Source organism: Aptenodytes patagonicus, chromosome 8 (genome assembly GCF_965638725.1).
Source record: "Aptenodytes patagonicus chromosome 8, bAptPat1.pri.cur, whole genome shotgun sequence".
Classification (NCBI taxonomy): Eukaryota; Metazoa; Chordata; class Aves; order Sphenisciformes; family Spheniscidae; genus Aptenodytes; species Aptenodytes patagonicus.
In genome coordinates, this window is record NC_134956.1 from 3,195,927 (window position 1) to 3,220,694 (window position 24,768).

The following is a 24,768-nucleotide window of genomic DNA, read 5'->3' on the forward strand; positions in this document are numbered from 1 at the left end:
TTTCCTGTATAAGACACATTTTACTTTATTTAGCTACAAGTAAAGTAAAATAAAACAACATCAAAATGAAGTAAAATCCTGACTAATTTTAGGAGTGATAACAAATGAAACCTGTAAAACAAACACCAGATTTTTCTGTTATATTCTTTTCTAAAATTGACTTAGTGACTTCTTCAGATTAGTGAAATCCTCAAAAATTAGCATCTTAACAATGAAATGCCATAGCAGTCTTGAAGTCAGACTAGCACATCTAGTACAGTAGTTAGCTTACATTAAAGTTCTGTTACAATTTTTTAAATATGCTGATTAAAAATCAGGATGTTTTTCGTCTAATTTACTGTAAACTTTCTAAGCTACAGCAGGGTTTTTTTGTCTTGAAAGATTATGTGACAGCAGAGAAAGTGAAAGTCCAGATACAGTGGGGTAAGGAAGGCTCAGAGCGGCAGAAGTCATTTAAGAAATGCTAAGGAAAGACTGTCAGTAAATCTTTATTATGATATTGTCTTTTTTGTTACCTATGTAGGACACCTCTAAAACAATGTGTCAAATACAATGAAATAGTTTTGCCAACTATTCTACAGAAAAGATCTTCTAACTCAGAAGATGTCGTTATCACAAGTGAAACTTCATTTTGCTAGGAATCACCTCTCTACTTAGGTGTTCAGTTTGCTAATCTGTGCACATTATTTGCCAGATTTCCTTTTTACTGCTTTACAACCTGCTCTGTATTTATTGAGGGAACTTTAATTGCGTATTTTACTTCACTACATTGAATTGGCATTATTAACGCAAATGGGATTTGTGTTGGTAGAAAAGCAAAGAAAGAAACTGGCATCTTAGTGCTCGCAGTGAAAGGATAGCAAATCCAAAAGCAGTTTGGTTTTTTAACAGATAAGCTCTCTACCAGTGACTTCTAATTTCAACCTATTCTTAAAAGGTTAGATGAACCTCAAAGACACACGTTTACCTAACTTACCTAAATAAAAGCTGCAAGTACTACAAATTAATGCTGCACAGTATCAGTATTATCAAAGGCTAACCACAAGAATCACACTTACGCTGAATATATTTTAAGAAGTGATTACTATTTAGTTTCTAGGAAGAACACACAGACATTCTATCTGACTGATTCTACAAGCCTTTCATGTATGGCTTCCCAGGATGAAAACCAAGCATAGCATAGTAAAGAAGAGAGGATAGTTAAGACATCTGAATATTTACTCTTAGTTCTTAATATGTGTGGCAGACAGGAAGCAAATATTCTCAAAAGGAGCAGCGCACATACTGTTCTAGTACTCTCTTGAAGGCTAATACTGGTACTTTCATTTTCTCTAAGCCAGAGGCAATTTGACTTTAGTGAATGTTGCACTAAGCAAAAAGCTCACTACTGCTACCCTGTTTTTCCTTGTAGGCATATTCTGTGACCACTGCTCATTACCATTCAGTATACATCTCAGTCAGTTTAGCATTGCACTTTAAGAATCACAGCTTCCAGGGTTGGTTGTTTTTTTTTTTTTTTAACATTTCTCACATTCATTAGTAAAAGATGATCTAGGATAATATTGTTTTGTATGGAATTAGAAAGACTGAGTCATAACAGGTTTTATAAAGAAGAGAAGGCCCTGATGGCTAACAGTCATTTAACAGTAATGTGGAACATGATGTACAGATGCGCTTTTTGCTTACAACAGGGAAAAGCACTAAAATATCTGGACTTTAGCCAGTGAAATAAAGAATAATAACTATTAATAACATTGGTACCTTGGTAGCTAGCACCTTGAACTCTGAAGGTGAAACAACAAAATAAATTATGTCCAACAGTTATTCATATATTTGATTGCAATAGTCATGTATGAAACTACTTCTGTTGAGTGCTACCCCATTCATATTTTCACAGTGCTTATGACCCCATCATCCTGGGGTTCTTACCTGAGTCAGATTACATTGCAACAAGTTGTCTCTAAAAAGAGGAAGGTTATGCTAGCATATCAGCGCTGGGAGAGGAAAAGCACTTTATCGCTGTAGGAAACTAAACAATGATAAGAGTAAAGTTTGAGTAAGATACAGAATAATCTTTAAACATTGCTGTCAGTGATACAAAACTAGACGATAGATTCCGTTTTATGTATTACCAGTAATCAAGATTTATTCAGCCAAACCTTTCTGTCAAAGCAAATATATCCCTCATTGTTCTTCTCTATTTTCAATAGTTCACTCAGGAAGGCAGTAAAACATATTTAAACACCCTCCACTGTCTGCATTAAGTAGCATGACTAACCTCTGGCACATGCAGTTTATTTCCTCTCTCATCCTCTGTCCACAATCACGTCCTGCACAGTACAGCATACTTAAAACTGGTGTCTGATAACACCGTTATGTGCTTATGCTAGTCAAGAAAACACGGAAGAGTTGCACCTCATACTTGGAGTAGAAGGCAACAAGGTTTGTAATAATCCTTTTACTGGAATTCTTTCTGCTCTCAAAGTAGAAGATTTAAATAATCGTGAAAAAGGAAAGGTAAGTGGTGTGTAAGGAGAATGTATCATGACTGGTAAGTTTTACTTGCTATAGACTGATCCTACTGGTCATCCAAACACCAAAAATAAAGTGGAATTCATTATGAAAACCACAGGCTAAGCATTTCAAGACTTATTAGCCTAAGTATTCCACCTTGTCCGTTTCTAGAAGTTCCTCACACATGCTGCTGACAATCTTAGAGAAAAATACGTATTTGACTAAGTACATTAAAGCTGTTCCTTTCATCCTCTCATGTAATTTCAGAGTATCTCTGTAAAACCTAAATGTTTCCTCATAATTCAGTAAAAAACCCAAAGAGCTGATAAGCAAGAGATACATAGGTTGATTGGAATGTTTCACACAATAAAAATTAATGAAAGACAAATGACTCAGTAATACCAGGATTTAAAGCAGCATAACGTGGGTAATCTCAGAACATCTATTGTGCAGAACAGGGCTAAACTAGACTTACAGAAAAACCTGAAAGCAAGGCAAAAGACAGACAGAGGCATATAACTTGCAGAAATACTTTTGGTTTTAATTTATTTTAATAAGATCTGTTAAAAATGAACCTACATAAAACATACATCAGAACGAGCAGATTTCAATTATCTATCAACAGATGTCTCTAAGACAAACAGCTGCAAAACTCCTCCAGAATGTTTTGGACACCTGTAACTTGTGGCTAAACAATAATGAAGACCAAATTAATGCAATATGCTGTCTGTTCTCCCTATCACTACAAGCCTGATAGCAGTTACAGCTTTAATCCATTGTTGAAATCCAGCAAAGAGTCTCCAGGTCGGTATCGATATGTCTGTTCCTAATGACAACTGCAAAAAGACTGGCTACCGACTCCTGTCTCAAAACCTGCCAATTGAATAAACAGGTCTTTTAAAATTGGTTGCTTGTACTGTATGTAGTGGCTTCAGCTGGTGCTGAATCTTCTATACTGGGCATGGTCCAAAACAAAATTAGGTCCTGACTTGCAATCAGATGATGAAGAGGTACAGAATGGAGTCAGTATTTCCCTTCACAAATGGAAAGCCAAAGTATAAGCAGCAAATAAATTTTCTCCAAGGGCACAGTCATTATTCAATGGACATACAGAATTCCAGACAGTCTTCAATAACAAGATTTCCTTTCCTCTAAGAAATTAGCACTTAAATGCATTTTAATTTTTAACTGATATGGAAAATTCTGTTAACCTGATCCATGACCACAAATGCCTTAACTGCAGAAAGCATCTCCTACTGATTCACAATAAATTAGTAGATTATTAAAATCAAATGCTATGTAAGTAGCTTTCAAAACTGTTTCTAAACTTACAGACTGTTTTGAAAACAATGCTTTTAGCTGAAATATAGTATCTATACTGTAAAAATAGATTTGTATTTGCTTTTTCCCTGAAACCCAAGCATACAAACAACACTGGGGCATAAGATTGCATGCTTGCCACAGTCACCACCGAATAGAAGACTGCACCTCCCACTGGACTGAGGTCTGGCTGTGCTTAGGTGGGGTTCTCCGTGCAGTTTGGGATACGGGCATAATATGCATGTTGCATATATTGCAAGGAACTGTCTAAAAGAGAGAGGACCTAAGTGTCGATGGCTTTCAGTTTTATCCTCTCTGCATTACACAGGTTCCATAAGCACTATTTTCAGTAATATCTTCAAAATTACCCTTGAAAATGCAATGTATTAATGTTTAGATAAATTACTTCAGGAAATTAAGTGATCCTAAAAGCTTATGCTAATACAGAACAATTCTAATTTTTACATGAGTCAATGTGGCCTCCCAAGTAGGAGGCAAAACTGGAAAAAAAAAAAAGAAAAATTGGTGAGGGTGTTGCATAGTTTTTATTAGCATTCTTCTGTGAGGCTTGCTCTGCTAACAAACCTCTCGTCCTCAAGTTATAGCTTGCCGAGTCACCTTTATATTCGCTTTATATTTTCTTACAGTTTTGTGGTGCTGCAAGCACAAGTCCATGTGGAACTATACTTAACCCCCCCATGGAAAAAAATCAAGATATACTAGGGTATGATGCAACAAAGAATAAAGCAATTTCTTAGTAAATATTAAGACTTAGTACGTATTAGCACTATAATACATTTGAAACTACCTTATACCCTCAAACGCTGTGATATATTATTTTTCTGCTTATTTTCTTGTAGCAGAAAATTAGAAATGATAAAGCCAAAAGGTCTGGTTTGTAAGGCCAGGTAGCCAAGCTGACTTGTTACACACTCTTTTTGGAAACTGCCATCAAGCCCTGAGGCAACTGTTCATGAATTCTGGTCATGGAATTAATAGTCTCTGTTTATATCTAAGCAACAGTCAAGACAAACAAGGAATCATGGCACAGTGCAGAACATCAACTAAAACTTCATAAACTGTCATGTGCAATCAAAAAAAATTCAGAGGCCAGAGAGATCCCACAGGAAAGAGGATTTTGAAATAGTAGATAATACAATAATAAAAAAATCTAATGAAAAACCAAAAACACATTTGGCAAAATATTTTGCGTATTTTCTAAAAATTGAAGGGAAATGTTTTGACTTTTCCTTTTAAAAACATTGTTTCTTACAATTCAGAATTGACTGATAGTTTATCACATTCAACAGGTTAAGCCCTTAGATCATGATTTGTAGCTCTTGCTGTGAGTAAAAATTAGAGAAAGATGACTGGAAAGATGCATTTAGTAATGAACATTTTTTAAAGGATTTTATTCTTTCTTTATAGTTGAAGTGGGACATAAACCGTTATTTACCAGAAACCATTTTACAATTTTACTTTTATTGCTGTTACAGATTGTTAACTAAATCACATACTTTGTGAAGGTCTGTAAAACAGCAAAAACATGTCCATGATGACAATATGGGAGATTAATCTACAAATCTTTCTAGAAATTTTAACTGATGAAGAGTGTCAAGATAGGGAAGTGATCGTGCCCCTGTACTTGGCACTGGTGAGGCCGCACCTCGAATACTGTGTTCAGTTTTGGGCCCCTCACTACAAGAAGGACACTGAGGTGCTGGAGCGTGTCCAGAGAAGGGCAACGAGGCTGGTGAGGGGTCTGGAGAACAAGTCTGATGAGGAGCGGCTGAGGGAACTGGGGTTGTTTAGCCTGGAGAAAAGGAGGCTGAGGGGAGACCTCATCGCTCTCTACAACTCCCTGAAAGGAGGTTGTAGCGAAGTGGGGGTCGGTCTCTTCTCCCAAGTAAGAGGCGATAGGACGAGAGGAAACGGCCTCAAGTTGCGCCAGGGGAGGTTTAGATTGGATGTGAGGAAAAATTTCTTTACTGAAAGAGTGGTTAAACATTGGAACAGGCTGCCCAGGGAGGTGGTTGAGTCCCCATCCCTGGAGGTATTTAAAAGACATGTAGATGTGGCGCTTAGGGACATGGTTTAGTGGGCATGGTGGTGTTGGGTTGATGGTTAGACTCAATGATCTTGGAGGTCTTTTCCAAACTCTATGATTCTATGATTCGTAGGACAAAAACAAGCTAGCATACAGGTGTGCAAGCCTTTATTTTTTGAGCTACTTTCCCCAACCTTTATCAGCTGGTATAACAACTTCATCTCTTCACATAACTCAGTTTTTTTAATATAAAAAAAATCAGAAAAGTGATAGGTAGCTTTCTGGTGCTACTCATGTAGAAATAAAAGATAATTTTACTGTTGGCATTATTAATAATTTTACTGCCAGAAATTTTCTAAACAAACTGATTTGGGTTTTTGTTTTGTTTTTCTTAAAATGGGGGTCCACTTGCCATTTTTGTTTAATATGACCATATTATCTGAAAAGATCCATCCAAGGTCTGACTTGATATGAATCCCAAACAGCATCAACGAACTACTGGCTTCTCTTGGAATTTTCAGGAATTGTCCAACTGAAGTTCTCAAAAAAAAAAAAGCCCAAAAACCCAAAAAAACCCCACCTGCTGATTTTATACAACCTTTGGAAGTGCTGCTTAACTTAAATACACTTTCTACATATTGCAGACTATTATAGCTACAAAGATACAGATGTATGGATACTAGATGTTCAGAGGCACCTTTGCAGACCGCACATTGCCTGTATGAATCTAAATCCTAAAGACGGATTTAGTTAAAGCTGCTCACGCTACTCTTCAGATCATATGCACACACAATTCTTTCATGCATTCTTTCATTTTCCTGTTTTGAGTTTGACACCTAACACTACTGAGGTGTTTCCAACTTGCAGGCTGCTTATGGAACTCTTACCTTCTTGGCAAAAAAAAACCCCTCCAACTGACCCCAATTACTGCAGCAGCAATCATGGTTTTAGACTGGCCTTCTGTATGCAAGAAACAATAGAATAGACAAAAATAAGTAATTTTTCCCCCTCTGACCCCAATTCAAAGCCTCTTCCTGTGGGAAAGTACCTGAACACATGCACTCCTGAATTAGAAATTAATGGGCTTTTAAGATGGCGACAAGACATGTGGATGCTATATCATACTATACCAGGAAATAGAAGTTATTAATAAGAAGGCATTTTAAAAAAGTGTGCAAGAATTCTGTCAAGTCAAATTAAATGCAAATATTTTTAATCCAGCTTCCTAGAACTGAAGCTTGTACAATCATATGGTGTATGTGTTGGTATGCCTCCTTTTCCCCTCTTAGCTTTTGGGACTGTTGGCCAATTTCAGCCAAACTTGACAGAGCTTTTGACAATTACATGAAAATACGTAGCTAGGCTGCAGTATGAATATTACAGTGCAGATGACATGGTCTGCAACCACAAACATTTTCAAACCAGAGCCACCTCATCCCTTAAGATAACAAAGGCAATTCTATACTTCTGCAGAACACCAGACTTAAAACAAAATGAAAACATAAGACAGAGAAACCCTGTCAGTTGTTCGTATGCCCCACATGCCCTAGGACTTTTCACATCTAGTTACTTATCTGTAAACCAGGTAGCAAATGAGACTATTTGTACCAACAATGCCTCTAATTATCTCCACAGTCTTCTGCTGACGTATCATGTGCTAGATGGCACATTTTCTTGGTTTATTTAACCATCCCATAGTCACAGGACTGTCGTCAAGGTGCCAAACTGTATACTAACCAAATTAACACAGCACCTAGTCTACGAGATCTGGTAAATTGATGTTGATACCAGAAGTTTGTGTAGAATACTTTCCCCAGCAAAATTCTAGCAGAAATACATAGTTTGTTTTGGAAAACGCTTCTGCACTTTGCCAGAGCTATAGAGATCTCTTCTCCACCTACTCTGATACAACGTCAATGAAGACCAGCAGTGCTTATAAAGGGATTTAAAAAAATAGTAGGTATTTTCATTTCCTTTCATCATGTCAAAAAGGTGACTTAATGGACATCAAGAAGTTTAAAAGAGAAAGCAAATTTGATTTTTACTTTTACCCTACTGAATTTCTGCAGAAGTCAGCATAAGAAACATTGAAAAATCAAGATATCCAAAGCAGGAGAGAGAACACATTCCCTGGTTTGCCTGAGGATTCAAAACTCAGATAAAATTTAAGTGAGAGCAGGCAGCTTAACAAGTATTTGCCAACATTGCCATATCCTTAATAAGCTTTCATGAATGAGAAAAATCTCTTTCCTTCTCAAGTATTTACATATTACCCATTGACTTGCCTATGGCTATTTGTATCCAAAAGCCTTAAATAATTAGCATTAGTTAGACATATCATACCAGGAATATTCAATGATCTCTCGATAAAAATTGGATTGTACAATTCTGTTTCTCAGTCTTATTTCTTCAGTTTCACTCCATTCATATTAATGAGATCACTAACCAAAACAAGCTTTCTTCTCCCTATCCAAATTTTCCTATTAGAGAAAGTACATGTTTTCTTTTTAAAATAGTTATTTAAATTGTATAACACAAGTCATCCTATCAGGACAGGCTATGACACTTAATTTTTTTAGTTGCAAAACAAAACCACATGTAGCTGGTTACAAAATTCCAGGATGTAAATAAAGACATATAGGAAAAAATCTTAATAACTAACACAGTTTTAAACAAAACCAGTTTTGAACAGTAAGTCCACTTTTCAAGAAAAAGGCAGCAGATCTTACTAAAAATGAAGGTTGCTGATTTTTTTTCTTCTCAACAATTTCCTGATACCACTGTCATTTTACAGAAATTAGGCACATAGTAAGATACAACAAGACTCAGAGACAGATTCAGTTCCTATTAAAGAAAGCATCATGGAACCACCACTACTCATTTTACATCTGAGCTGTTTTACATAGGAATCTCAAAGTGCAATCTTGGAATTTGGTCTGGGTCTTTGATTACAAAACAGAAATAGTTTAACTGTCCTGGTTGAGCACAGTTCTAATGATTAGCCCTGCAGAATAGATGGTTAGATAGGGGAAGACAGCAAACTGTGCTCGTGTTTAAACTCTCATTATTCAATTCCTTAGACAAAAAGAAAAGAAATCATAGCAAGATCAGAAAAATAGTATTTATAAGATTAAAGATCCATAAAGAGAGCCTATTCATGTGGCAAGGGCTGTCCCAGCTCTTTGTGATTTCCTGACAAGTAGTATACAGGTATATGCAGACCCAATACATTACATCAACAATAAACCTGATACGTCAAAGAAAAAAAATGAAACTGCAGCACATGTTGTGACAAGATGCACTGCACATAGACCAAAGCCAGTGTTTCCTGGCTATGTTGAGCTGATTGTGTTCACGCTGTTCTGTCTGCCTGTGGGAAGGATTGTCACCATCTAATAACCCCTAAGCTACTAATCTGCTTAATAGTGCTGTTTACATAGCCAGGTGTCCAGTAGTGCAGGAAAATGCAGTCACCAGCATAATACGTTTGCCTGTAAAACAGGGATTTGTACTGGAAATTCAGGCTTTAGGTGGGCACAGTTACAGCGTGTCCACAGGAAGAGAGATCAGTGGAGAGGAACCACAGGACAGGAGGGGGAGGCGGGGGGGTATGGACAGAGGGACAGATAAAAATACACTTTACATTTATGTTCCTTATATTTTGGAGAAACTGCTCAGTCTTTAAAGAACAGGGGGTTTAGTTTGAGAAATATTATATAATCAATTATAGAAATATTATAGAATCAATATACTTCTGTATTAGTTTTGGTTTTTTCAGTGACAAGTTCTGAATCTTACATAGCTGTATCTATGTCTATTTATTTAGTTAAAAAAATAAAAAATTCAAAGTCAGCCTTAAATTCCTCTTAGACTTTCCTAATGGAAGTTATATATCAGCCTTCAAACAGATTTATAGAATACATCTGAAGACTTTTATTATGAACACAAATTAAAGAATGTATAAGTGTTTTACTAAAGATAAATACGCACGAGGCAAAAGTTAATTCTATTTACCCTTTTTCAATGGAAGAGAGTCAACACAACCACCAGTTATGTGTAAAAAAAAGCAATACAAGCAAAACTGAATCTGCTGATCCTGTTTAACACTAAAAAGCAGAAGAATCACCCCCCCAAAAAAACCCAAACAAAACCAAAGCCTCAGAAACAGCCAAACCCAAATCTTATCTTCCAGTTATACTTATCCTGTTATAAGACCTGCTGCAAAAAACCAAGTAATAGAAAATTGCTAGGGCAAGCTAACTCCACAATCTAAGAGCATGCTGTTCTCAAAAAGATGGAAGCAGTAGATGCTTGTCAATAAGATGTGTTGAGCTATGTCAAAAGTGTCACTGGAGGCAGGACATACTGCTCCCAACTTAGGGTTGCTTCTTTCTATTCACCTATCCTATACTCTCTTTTCTCCTGGATGAAGAAAAAACCTGGTATGTTCCAGCTTAACGGAAATGTTCTCTATAATTCAGCTCTACAGTCACTCTGGATTTTTTTTAAGTTTTGAGTTTTTTAAAGCGATTACCATATATGGAAGGTAGCAGAAACTACATCTGTGACAAAAACAGACCTCAATTTTTTATTTCATGCTGCTGTTTTCCCCCAAAGCAGGCACCAAGAGTCTTCTTATTCAAGTTATCTGTTGAAAAGAACAGACTGCACCTACATAACAATATTGTGTAGCTATTAATGGGAGATAGTCAACCTTGTAGCTAGTTAAACTTTTAGATTAGACTATCTCTTTTAACCTCTAATAAATCATGAGCAAGTCCCATGTCTTCATGGGACAGTAAGCTGGAATCAAACTGTAATGAGATTGCTGGTATTCAAAGAAAGGAACAGAATCTGAATTTTAAAACAATTAGAAGATGAATGACTATACAGCAGTAGCAATGTAAAGAATCTGGGTCACTTAAGCAGCTAAGGTATAAGTTTTCTGGGGGAGGATTGGCAGGTAGGACCAAAGGGATGCTTACTTGAACCTGTGGGAAAAGCAGGTTAGCCAGAGTTTTTGGTGGATCTTATAATTAAAAGCTCTCCATGTTCCAATATAATGCACTAACTCATTACTTTATACTTCCTGCCTATTTTCCAAAGCTATCCTGTTGCCACAAAGACAGCCTTAGTTAACAGTGTTTTCATCTGTAAGCTTCTCTTAATAGATTTGAGTACTAGACTTTTTTTTTTTTAAATAGCTTAAAGACTAGAGCACAGGTCTACTGAAAAAGCTGAGAAACCTCACAGAAGAAATCCTCGATCTATAGGGCTCCAGTCACACTTAACATTTTTGGAATATTTTGCCATCAGTCACATTCTGAATCACATTACATTGCTAGCTTCCTTCCCACCCTGCATGCCACTTGAAGAGACAGTGATTTGTAAGAACAAAGCCTAGTAAAAACAATATTTAGGAACCTTCCAGTTACAAAGATTATGCATTATAAGCACCACCTATTTATAAATCAAGTTTCTGCTGCCTACATCTAGCAAATCCATCAGGAATTGCTAATTTAGAGGCTATTGATCCAAATCTGTCTTTTACTAAAAGAATATTCACTTGAAATTAGAAATGGTTAGATGCTATAATTGTGATTGTGCATAACGACTACATTTGGTGAAGAGGGTTTTTTTTATTGACTGGAACGTGCAGTCCTACTTTACAGCTGCTGGAGGTAAGCTCACTTCCATATATGTATAGGTTACCAGTGCGTGAATTCTCTCTTGCCTTTCATATCCACAATTTATTAAACTTCCTCACAATTCCCTTGTTTTAACAGATACTTCTACTGCACAGTATCTAATGTATTTGGAGAAAAATAAAATCCGGGATTACGCATGAAATTGAACGCTGTTATAGGATTTTTCCACATTGGTCAGCAGTGCTTTGACAATTGCAATTGATCATTAATAAATGTCAGTGCTTTGCAAAAAATGCCCTACCTCCAAGGCTGTGGTGACTTAAAGCGATCAGGCAAATGCTGGGTTTGCCATGGGAAACATGGTCCTTATCTCTAGGTTTGGAAGGAAAATATAGAGGTTAAAATTAGAAATAATGTCCTTCCTTTTGTAGCTCCCGTTATCCTTTTTACATGGGTATTTGTGTCACCACTGAAGTCAGGGGTTTGGGTCTTATCTCTAGACAGCAACTAAACAGAAGTATTTTCATTTTCACAGTTCCAGTAGTAGTCAACCCGCATCACAAGTGTCACTCCAACAAATGGCAAGACCATACCTTTGGGATGGGTGGCTCAGAAAACTTAATTCACTTGAAGATAGATCAGAAAATTCTCCACAGTGACTGGCTCTTTCATTGCTCTTGTGAAAATCCCATCCTTATACAGTGACAAACTAAATTATGTAACAATATCTGTCTTCCAATAGTAAAAGCCTGTCTAAGCAGTAGCAAGCAGCTACAAAGATACAACAGATGCAACTATGAAAAATTACCACCTCATCTGTAAGATTACGTATTTGCAGTGTATAGACATATCCAGAGAATTTCATGCTTCTATTTAATCAGTCAGACCTAAAACAGACTTTCTGCTGCTTTCAGTTTCAGTAATAATTTCAGATCTTGTTTTGGGAGCTTAATTTATTAATTGGCTTCTCTTCAAAAATTACAATGACAGCTTTTCTATTTCAACCATTTAGCCCATCCTGTGCATTCCATATTTTCTTAAAATAATCTAAGCCGTGTTATTAGGTATGCCAGACCCAAAGCAAGTGAAGAAAAAAACAAAACCAAATGAGGACATATACTTCAGGAAAGCAGAAAATTCTCTGGAAAATACTAGTAAGTTAAAGCAAAATGCTCCCGAGTAATACAGTTTTCAGGATGCAAAGAGTTGCAATACAAGTATTAATGCAGTTTGTTTAAATTTAAAACATTCTCACACTCCTTTTATTTACTCGGGGAAGATACAGCCATTAGAGAAATGCTAAGTGAAATCTTCTAGAGTTCTTTAAAGAAATCAGTCACTGTATTTATTAAAATTACCTAAGTGTACTATAATGGGATTTTTCAAACCTGCAACATCTCAAAGGCTCTTCATAAAAATAAGTTCTCCTAAAACAAAAAAGAAAAAAGTCTTTGCATGGACTCATACTTTTAATAAAAAAGTTAGGAATAAGTGGACAGTTTTCACAAAGGAGGAATATTAATAATGAGGTCACCAAGCACATTTTGTTGGACTGGTACTGTTCAACACTTGCAGAAGTGTTCTGTAAGAAATGCTGAAAGACACCGAGTTTTCCAGTGTACTCAAATCTAAAGCAGACTTCAAGGATCTCACTGAGTGACAAGGATGAAGTGAAAGACAAAATGTCAAGAAGTGCAAAGCAATGCATAGTCAGGAAAAGTTACTTTGCTTACCCGATTACACCTTTAAAATTAGCTGTTGTCTCTCAGATAATATATGGAAGATACTCTGATAGTTCTCTAAGAACGTAAGATCAATATGAAAAGGCACTCAAAATGTAAGAAAGCATTAGGAAAAGAATTGAGAAGAAACTAGATTAGAAGATGTTCTGCTACTTAATAACACTCATGATGAATACTTTGGGGAACTGTGACTTCCCACTGTCCCACCTCAAAAAAAACACAGATTGGAAGTGATAAACAGAAGGGAAAAAAAACCAATAAGGAGTACAGAACAGTTTTCACATGGGAAGCACTGAGAAGCCAGGGATTCTTCAACCAGGAACAGCAACAATAAGAGATGGGAAATTTGAGAGAGTTCTGTAATGTAACTGAAAAGCAGTTATATTCAAAACCAAAAGGAAATGCTTGCTGTGGAAGACAAGGTAAAAATGCATTTTTTTTTAATTAGATGACTTAATAGAAGATATGTCAGTTGGTGGCTGTGAAATTCAATGATCCATCTGGCAAACAGGAGGCTACGGTGGCATCTGATACAAGCTTACAGCTGTCTGTAGGGCAACTTAAAACACAATTGCCCAAAATCTGTAAAGGTAGCAAAACAAGGGGCAGCAGCCACAACTTCAAGCTTGGGACCTTCTTATTGGACATCAACAGAAATTTCTTCACTAGGTAGCGCAGCACCAGAACAGGTACCCAGAGAGACAGTGGGTTCTCTGTCCTTGGGTCAGCTACACAAAGTGATGGCTGACCTCATCTAGGACCAGGAACAATCTTGCTTTGCACAGGAGCTTAGGCAGGGCGATCTCCAGAGAACCTTTCCAGCCAGCATTTCTGTGATGACTCACTCTACAAAAATTCTTTTTCTACTGGTCTTTGCCTCGATGATCACTCCAGGTCATTTTTTGATACGACTTATGTGAATGTTCTCATGTTCTCTTTCAGTTGGGAGAAATCTCTCAAGTGAAGTTTGGTTCGAAATCCTTTGTGCCAGTCCCTTTCCCTAGCGAGAAAGCCTACTTTCATCGTATAAGATTTCATGTGACTTGCTAGAGCTGCTTACACTGCTTTTGGTTCCAGCACTATTTTGTTTAGCACTAGTTTAGGCTTCTGTACGCTCTGCTGTACCTGGACAAGCATAAAGTTCATACAAATAGAAGGAACACTCAGAAGAAAGACTGTGGGCATTTAGTCTTATGAATTACAATTACCAGATAGCAAAAGCATTGTAATGGGAACGCCCAGGGGTCCCTTCCACTCTATGATTCTGTGAACGAATGATAAATTCTTTACATATCACTTCAGTTTCTTTTGAGAATATTAAAATGTTTTCTTTCCATATAAAAATCTGGAACAAAACTGGAAAATTAATTTTGTTTCAGTTAGAATGACTATCCACATGTCAAATTAGCCCACGAGAGAAAGATTCTGATTTTTTGCTCATCCAAAATACCACCATTACTAGAAAACATAAGAAATCGTTCATTGTTTACCCTGTCTCAGGATAAGAAACTGTGATATTTTTATGTCAAGATTCTCTCATTAAAAGATTCCTACCTCTACCAGATAGTTATGAAATAGATTCTGTTCTCTAAGGTCTTGTGCAGGGAAAGTGGGAGGAGGTTCCAACTCAAACTATCATAAATTTCATCATCCCTCCTTCTGGAAAACAGTCAGATAAGTGGGCTGTTTCTCCTTTAATTAGAAAGTAAAGGGCAGAATTGAGAAACTGTGGCACATTTATCGCTCCATATGCCAGTGTAAAAGAATGCCAAAGGGACTCAAGCATTTTAAAAGATAAATGTGTCATAAGTGTTTAGACTAAGCTAAACAAATATTTTCATCCTGTTTTGATTTAAAACACCTATGATCATAAAAAGGTGTTTTTCTCCCTGTTGCTTTTCACCATCATTTACTTCAACCACTATGTTTTAAAGTGGTTTTAGCCTGATTTTTTTCTACCCATACAAAGGTAATTGTGTCTTAACAATATTCCCTTGTGGTTTGTTGTTTTTTTTTTTTAATTAATAGCCTGTATGACTCACCATTTTTCTAATGTTTTTATCAGTCTGTCCAGGCAGTCTTTTTTTTTAAGCTCTCAATGTTTTCCAGCAACTGGTTTATTATAGCAGGCTTAAGATCCTCTTGAAAACCACTTCTACAATTTCAAAAAGATGTCTGTTTAGACATAGGTGATAGCTTTTTTAGTATAGGAAGGGGAAATATAATAGTCTCTGTTTACTGAACAGCTCTGACTCATCTTGTCTAAGCTGTCTGTGCTCTCAGTGAGGTGGAGGCATTCTGGAGAGGGAGAGAAGACAAATAGAGTGTGCAAGAGAAAGCAAATGTGATCATGTCATTAGAGATTGTATTCCAAATTATACACAACAGGGAACAGAATTAAGATCTTAAATCCCCAGTGTTAAGTGTTATATTTTCCACATTCAAAGAGCAAAACCATGTGCTGACATCCTAATTGGTACTTTATAAAGGAAACACAGCATCACTTAGATAGAAAGCAAAATACTCATTCTGCACCTTCTCACAGGCCTGTCTCCAAGCAGCATATTTAAGTTTCAAAATATGGCATACAAAAGTCATAGCTACTTATATCACACTATTTTTTTTGCTTGAAATTTTGATAGAATTTGATTACATCTAGCAGGTTAAAATTTAAATGTATCCTTGATTCTGTTGCTTTAAATACCCTTAAATCCAAATACATAGTTTTCTGTATACCTACATCCTTCACAAAAGTCAGTACATCTACACAGGAACTTGGCTAAAAGTGATTTGTAATACTTTCTTCCAGAAGTGTGGCTGGTGCCTTTCAAAAAACAACAGGGATTTGTCTTCTAAGGTTTAACGGTTATAAGCAATTCTGTAAAACTCTTGCAAACATCTCAGCCCCGCATACAGTATTGGCTTACTCTTCAGAACTAACTTTTCACTGTCAATCACACAGCTTGTCAGATGAAAGTGAGAATATTGTTTCTATCCCATCTCATCCAGTTCATTGCAAAAGGCTGCCATTTAGCTCTCCTTTCAGTACTGTAGGTGATGGATGGATAGAAGATTATTCAGATCACAGAACAGATGAGTGCTGAATATATACTATGAAGAAAATCTTCCATATTTCATTTCAGACAAGTCATTAACTTGGTGAAGCGAGGTTAGTGACCCAGGTTCCAAGTAACAATCTTCCTAAATTCAGAAATACTAAGCCATTAAGTAGGATTTCAATTTACAAATCCCATCTTATTTTTTTTACTGGAGTATGCTAATTTTGAGCCACAAACAAATTCTGGCTAATGAATTAATATTAGCACTTCAATTAAATAACCCTCTTAATTTCTAACTGCTGTGATAAGGATTTCTGGAAAAGGTCATACAGCCTTGTGATTTACTCTATCTAGTACTTTTCAAAAACACTCTATGGGAATACTTTAGATTTTTTTCACTCACACATTTAAAGAAATGCTGTAACTTAGCACAACACTGTTACTCCTATGCTACTTACTCGTGGGAACATTAGAGTAGCAAAGCCCATATTTCTGACTCCAGTTTAATCTTTTGCCTAGGTATCTTAGCATTATGGCTAAACGGTGAACTCTGCCTGCACTCAAGCTGGTAGAAGCTGTGAAATTGCACTTTGTGTAGTGCCAAGCCTAAGACAACTTCTCCAAAAGCAGGGTCTTGTCTCCTGCCAATCCAGAGGGAGTAGCACAGCCACTGGGGGAATGTCTCTTAGACTTTATGTGGTAAATATGTACCAATGCAAGTCAGCCCAAACAACAGAAGGGTTTTTTTAAAGCCTCTACTTACATTTGGGCCAGGCAGAAGTGTCCTTCAGTCATTGAAAGAGACTTCCCCTCCATCCAGGGGAGAATCAGCCTTTTTTTAAAGAGTGTCCCTCTTGAAATGCATGTTTGTTTTCCTCATTCTAGGTGGGAAAAATTTCAGTTTGTGGTTAAGGTTTAGGGAAAACTGCTGCATTAACTCATTATAAAGTGGATCTATTTGTTCGCCATCTAAGGTGCCATAGACTTTGCTAAAAAGAGTATATTAGCTCTGACTCAGCATGGTGGTGGGCACCTTCCCAGTTCCTGCTCAAGGTGCTAGCAGTGTATAAGCATGTTCTTAAATATCAGTTCCAGAAGGACAAAAAGGCCAGTAGTAACTTGGCAAAAATCAGGCCCAACAGAACCAGTTTCAAGCTTGTTTGGAACAATTTAACAATTTTCTCAGCTTCCTTGCTGCTATTCACTATCCCACTTGCTGAGCTAATAGACTAATTAACCCCCAGACAGGATGCCTAAATAATGCAAGTATGTAAGAACTCTCAGTGAAGCGACTAAGGGAATGCTGGCTTAGCGCTGTGTCTCGCCTCTTTGCAAGAACCATCCCTGATAACAACAGCTACCTTCAGAGTTGTAACAAGATATCCATCTCACATCACTACATTTTCCCTCTAAGAATCTGCAATATGTTCTCAAAAACCTTTTATCTTATTAGACCTAAGCAATAAATAAGTACATAAGTGATCAATGAATCTAGGAAGATCATTTTAACCTGTATGAAGTTTCTCTGTTGTATCATCTTAGTGAAAAGAAACTCTTTCAGAAGTAACATAATGAAATTGTCAAAATGTTTTGTTATAAATCCTGCTATATTAGCTGCACCAAGTTCTTTATTCTTTCCCCTTACACATATATCCTCTTTCCAAAATATATTTACTTGTAGGAAAAGAAAATAAGTACTGTAGAACTGCTGGGAAAATGCCTGATGTTCAGCTATCAAATGACAAACAAAAGCTTCCCAAGTATTTATAAAAATACATTATTGTAAGTTATTTCCACATTTAATGTCAGAATGAAACAGCAGGTTTTTAGAGTGTCCCGCAAAGGAGACTGATTTTAAAATTAGAGATCCAATACCTTGTTAGACCCATTTAGTTTTTCACAGAGCACCAGAAAGGGTTCTGTATTTTCCTCCTCTTGATGAGTCACTGCTTGTGACACTGAGACATTGTGCAGACTTAGTGTCTTTATGAAGATTAATTAGTCTCATGAAATGCAATTAGAATGAATTTGTACCTGTCAATTTGTAATTACATTCAGAACAAACTTTATATTAACAGCAAAATCAGAATCTAGCAAGAGAGAAATACAGTCTGCCAGGTTATATCTGTCCAGTTCATTTCCCTATAGCAGTGGGCTGAGATCCAGAACAGAGCATTACTTTCCGGTTTCAGCAGTATTCAATTTATGCCCTGAAGCAAGAACTGGTAGCATGCAGCCAGGTAACTAGGGCTGTCTCCAAAAATACAGGGATATCTGGCTCATATGGCTACTGAATCAGATGCGTCTCACTGTCTCCATTGAAGGGTGTTACTGGATAATCCAGTAAGCAAAAGAGGTTTGAACAGGAAAGAGTTCTGGGAAGAGCAAAACAAACTCCTGTTTACTGTTCATTAGATGAGAAAAGGAACATGTTAATAGAAGAGTTGAGGGTTGGGTACTAACCTACAGAACGCACTGCTGGACAGACATGCAGTCTGGAGGACAGCCCTCCACCTGTAGCTTTCTTATAAATTGATCTTAAATAGCTAGACTAAAATTTATTGTTACTATTTGATAGTACTGCTCGTACCTCAGTCAACTAACTCTTAGCATTCATCTTACCTAATTTTCTTTGGAAAGCATAGCTAAAAAGCATAACTAGAGTCAATATGAGGTACCGCTACTTTTATTGCCACTTCTTCTGCTTTTTGACTTGATTATGTCCACCACTTGGACAAAAAAAATACACTGATTTCTTTAGGCTTTCCTTCAAGGAAAAAGTTCTCACCAGAAAGCTCTAGCTTGGCTGTTCTGCGGCATGCTGTATGTTTGCAGCACGCTCTATGTTTCTACAGGAAACATTGCTACAGGATTGCAAATACTTAAAACCATGCCTCTAGCACAGATTAGACATACAGGCAAGAGGCAATACTTCAGTTTTCTAAAATAGGTGACTCAATACTAAAAAGAAGCATTCAAAACACTGTTTTGTCTGGTATTTTTAACCATATGGAAATAATGAATGCTAGTTACTATGCCCAGCATGCTGTGTTTTAAGGTAAACTAATTACAAATTTCCTCAGGAGCTTGGCACTACACCATAATTCAACAGCGAAATGCACATGTATGCAGTAAAATACTGCATTTGCACATCAAATTTTCAGTTATTTCACACACAAAGAAAAATATTCAGTGTCTCCACGTGGGCATGTTCACTATTACTGCAAGTTATATGTAAAAAGTGCACATGAAATGAGCTACCTGTGGTGGGGATGGGCAAAAAGGAAGTAGTGGCTGCAGGCAGACAGCTCGCTCAAGAGGACACAGGAGCTCTGAGTAGGTGTTTGAGAAGAAAATTTGGTGCTCTCACTCTTGCACGTCAGTGACCCAGCAGATGCTCCATTCACGACCTGAAACAAGAAGAGGGCAGTCAGTCATTTGCAAATGCATATGAGGAAACGTCTTTCTTTAATTTATCTCAACAATGACACTCAAAGAAAAGCAGTGGAAGAGCATTTCAGGACTGTTCAGACAAAGTTTTAATTAGGTATGGTCGGGAATTTGCCAAAACAAACTCATTAGTCTGTTGGCTGTGACAACTGGCTACAGTGTGAAAACCACTGCTGTAAGTCCTTGTTCTGTCATTCTCCCAAATCCCAGGGTAAAGGACTAGCCAACGGCCTGCTCTGCGGCCAGCTCTTTCCTAGCACGTGAATATTTGCACAAGATGAAATACACAATTCAGAAAAAGATTTTCTAAGCATGGATTTCCGGTACTTAGAATCTTGGCAATATAAATACTTACACATAGTTATACAGCTCCAAAAAGGGCAGCTGTATGGAAAGCTCTCTCAAAACTAGAGAAGATCTCAGCCATAAAGGCACTCACTCAGTACAATGGGAGACCACTGTTTCTGGAGAGAACACAGGTCTTACGGATACAGGAAATAACCTGAAATATTGTTTTCTTACCCTTCTCAAAAATGTTTAAAAGTCTTAGTATCATCCCAATGAAGAAGAGGGATTTCCCCCCCCCTCCAAATTTTGTAGAATGGAAGAGTGTTTCTGTGACCAACTTTTAATATGCCAAATTCATGGTTATGCACATGCAATAGTCTTTTGTTGGCTCACACACATATGTGGTAAGGAAGAAAATTACAACTGCTAAAGGCTACAGACAGTATTAAATAAGAATGAAAGATACTCCTGAACTTATCTAAACAAAACTGATCATATTATATGAACTAATTATCTTCAGTTGTAATACCTCAAAATCTTTGGATCTAATTCAAGTTCTTTCCAACACAGACATTTCAACCATGTTTGATGTATCTAGAAAGAGTTGACAGTGATATCAGTCTCTTATTTCACTCAGAAAAAGCTAAGGCAAACAGACCTTCATTTCCCTCATTATCTTGCAGTAGTTTGTAGTCTAGTCTGATCTTTCCCAAAGAAACTATAATATTTATCTAGAGCTTGTACCAAGTATGCAAAACACTATTTCTATTAGATTGTCTGTTTACTAACAGAAACTTACAGTGTGTTCATCTTCACTCAGTCTTACATTCATATCCACTACGTTGTAAGTATCACTATACTCTGTTCCAACACCTTTGATTCAGGTTTACCAGGTACAGTCTTTATGGTCTTTTGCCTTGGATTTTATAGACTGGTCAGAGTTCTGCTTGAATTTCTACCGCATTGGGTTTTGTTTCACACTAGTTATAAGCAGTTGAACATCACATGTATACCAAAATATTTACTGTTGCCTACTGATCTGTGTAGTCTGGGATACAGGTTTGCAAACCTGTATAGGAATTCACAAAGCAAAATTGCTACAGAAAACAGGAGAGCAAGTTACTTGAAATATTTCAAGAGAATGTTCTTTTTTCTATTTTGCCTTACAGGACTCTTGTCACGGTGTACTTGGAAAAATAACGAAAGCGTTGCACAATGGAAAATACATTTACTCTAGCATGCAAAACATTTTTAATGCTTTTACTATCTGACACATCAAATGAGATAAATTAAATACGTGCCAAGCATCAGCAGAAAAAAAAGCACAAGCGACAAACAAAGAAGAGGAGGATCGAAAAAGCACTGGGGTTTCAAGGATGTGGTTGTGGGGTTTCAGACACAATGCTACTGTGATGAATTTATTAAGCCAAGAACTCTATTCATGCTAAGAAGTTCTTAAGAACCAATCCCTTTGCCTGAATCCTGTACAAGGTAACTTGTCTTTGGGCAAACCTTTCAGTGCCATACCATGCAAAATAAAGCATCGTTTACAGGCCAGTTCTGTTTACATCGAGTTGGAGAACGCGTTCTCTAATGAAAGGGCATTTTATTACACCACCTTGTTTGGAGTAATGACACAGGTAAGTAAAGCTATTAGTTCCACTGCCCTTCATATCTGGGGCAAACAAAAGCCAGGTGTTACGGACATCGCCCAACATTCCTGTTTGGAAACAGAAAAGCAACTTCTTGTTCGAGGTCATATACTAAGGATAGTTTTACAAACCAAGTTCTAACAGTTACTCAGAACTAGGCACATCATCCTGCTGTATACAGCAGAATTCCTAGTAAGTAATGACTGTGGGGAAAACAGCCTTCTCCAAAAAAAAAACCCTAAACCAACATGTTCCTGCCTTATTTAAAACCCATTTACCCACTCTTAAAAGGAATACTTTCAAATGATGGGTGAGCACATTGACCAACATAGTATAACCAGCATGCTTCTGTATGTTGGTACAGTATTTAGTATTGTCTGAAGCTTACACACAGAAGTCAAGGAGAAAGCACTTTTGGTTTCTAATATACAGTAACATTTGTCCTATTTAGGGGAACTTACATGCTAATAACTTAATATTGTAGATAAATTATTCATAGTAAACTTGAAGTTTCCTAGTCCAAGTGATTTTCTAACCTAACGCCGAGATGTATCCTGTAACAGATACAAGTTTCTAGTTGTTAAAAAAATTTAGGCTTTATAGACTGCCTTTGTGTTTATGCTTTTCTTTCCTGGAAAGTTCTAGTGTGGACAGAGAAGTCTTTATATCTATATAAGCTGGATATGATACCAGGATGAATTACCAGAAAGCACTCTCCAAATATTTTTAGAAAGAAATTATAGAGTCTTACCTGTTAATAACAGAATTATAATAAGATTAAAATATAAATAAAATAATGAAAATTTCTTTTTTAATAGAAAATCTGCCTTCATTTTCACATTCTAAGGACAAGAGAGACAGAAAAACAGATTTTCTGGATTACCTAATAAGGGACAGATTATTTCCCCTTAATTTAAACAGACAATTTTAAAGTTGCACCATGAGTTTTAAATTGCATTTTTTAAATCTTGAAATCCAAATTAAAATTAAGTGTTTTAAGAGACCACTAATTTTATTCTCAAAGTACTGAATTAGCTTAAACACAAAGTCCATTAAAACTCAGATGGTTGTCCAGTTGGGGAAAGCAAGACATACAAGGTAACAGAAGTAAAATGGAGACAGAAGAAAAAGCTGCACTATAACAAATAGGATTTTATTCTCCTATTATCCAAGTACTCTACCCTCACCACTCATAAATGGTAAGGAGAGTCAAAATAAAGTCTGGTTTAGCATTAACATATGTTATTCAGCTACTGCAGGCAGTCATAAATTATGGCCCTTATAAATGCTATACACAAAGAATTTAACTGTCAGGATCGCATTAAAAGCGGTCATGAACACACCTCAAACTCTGAGGAATTCTTCTGTATGACTTAAGACTATTCGAGAACTATGCAAGAGCTCAGAAAAAAACTAGCAGATTTTTATAAGATCAAGACTGTTATAGACATAAGTGAAACCTGAGACTGAGCTGTAATTCTCTTCTCCTAGAGTAAGCAAAAAACCTCCTTGCTGCCCTGAAATAGGAAGGCTTTGTGTTTCTCTCCCATCTCTATTGCTTCCCTAGCTCCCAAGCACATTCAGCTATTACTTGCCTGAGGGCTGTCTGGTGCTTGTCTGCTGATGGAAGCAGTGGCAGCTGAATTCAGAGCATAGTGTTTGCCAGGTGATAGAGCTGACTCAGCCTACCTTGCCTTCAGGCAACCCCAAGAGCTGGTTTGGAGAGGGGAAGAGAGATGGGGGATCAGGGGGAAGAATGAATGAGAACGAGCAAGGCACAAGACCTTCTTCCTTCAATAAGGAGAGAACTGAATCCAGTGCATCTCCATCCTCAAATTATAGCCCTGTTTAATACTAAACTTCAGCTTTTTCCTCTTACATGTTGATGAAATTTGTTTCCTATTATATATAATTTATATCATGTGTATCTATCAAACTGGAGATTAACAAATGCTAAAAACCTTGTCTTCTTTCAGATTTTAAAAGGTTAACCATACATTATTTTTCTTGTCTTGGACATATTGTACTGCTAAAGTTGCCAATATGAACTTTCAACACAAGCTATAATTTTGGCAACTGTGAGTTGTACTGCAGCATTTATATTAAACTTTAGAAATGGTATTAGCACAAAACCAATCATTCTTCATTTATCAGAGATGCCTGTGTTTTCACTTATTTCTATTTGAAGTTCTGGCTTTGTGCTCTTTTCAAGTAAGAGCCCTTCCAACCCATTGCCTTTTGGCTTCATCAGGTTCATTCCCCATTGATGTTGTTCTGCAAAGATGCACATGGAAAGGACTGAGATTTTCCTTGCATGTTTTGTTGTAGGAGATTGGCAGACATACAACTTTGTTCACCAGAAAAGCCTACGACTCATAAGCACTCTGAGTTCATCTTTCAACAAGGACTAGTTTCTTCTCTCAACTGAAAAAGCATGAGTGTAAGAAGAAAACAAAGTGACCACCTTACTCTTCTTTTGGACTTCAAGGCTCAGTCTCCAACAAATAAACTGAAAGGGTAAGTCTGACTTATCAAAAAAAAAAAACCCAAACCACCAGCCAAACGGTCTTTTTCTAAGTCTCTACAAAAAACCTCTTGCCAACACTGCACTATTAAATATATGGTTCATGCTGTAACCTTGCTGAGTCAGACACACTGCCATAACCTCAGCTGCTTGGCAAACTCGGCAGTGAGGTCAGACAAGCTTTGCAATTCCAGAAACTTTTGCCAAGAAACAAGCAAGGGCACCTTAATAAAGGGCATTCTAATGCCTAACAGGAGGTATGTCCTCTTACTGCTTATATATGGGCTGTCGCAGAACCCATAGTCTTCACATCCATTCACTCATCTTTTTAAAGTTGCCTCTTGTTTTTAACTTGTGTTTGGTTTTAAGGATTCAATATAATCTATACATCATAGAAGCTCTTCCAGACTGTACATGTTGCTATAGGAACAGATTATTTCATTTACACAGCTCTCTTAAATGGTCAAATTGGGTAAATGCCGAAATCAACAACTGCAAAACTGAACTGATTACTCTTTTCAAGT

The 24,768-nt window shown here is 36.9% G+C and overlaps 1 long non-coding RNA gene across 1 annotated transcript in view; it reads right to left on the bottom strand.

Moving 5' to 3' along the window:
• LOC143163996 (uncharacterized) overlaps positions 1-24,768 on the bottom strand; it is a 57,545-nt gene that overhangs the window by 15,844 nt on the left and 16,933 nt on the right. Inside the window, exon 3 of the long non-coding RNA XR_012996008.1 lies at positions 19,592-19,740. This is a non-coding gene — a long non-coding RNA (uncharacterized LOC143163996). The remainder of the gene's footprint in view (positions 1-19,591; positions 19,741-24,768) is intronic.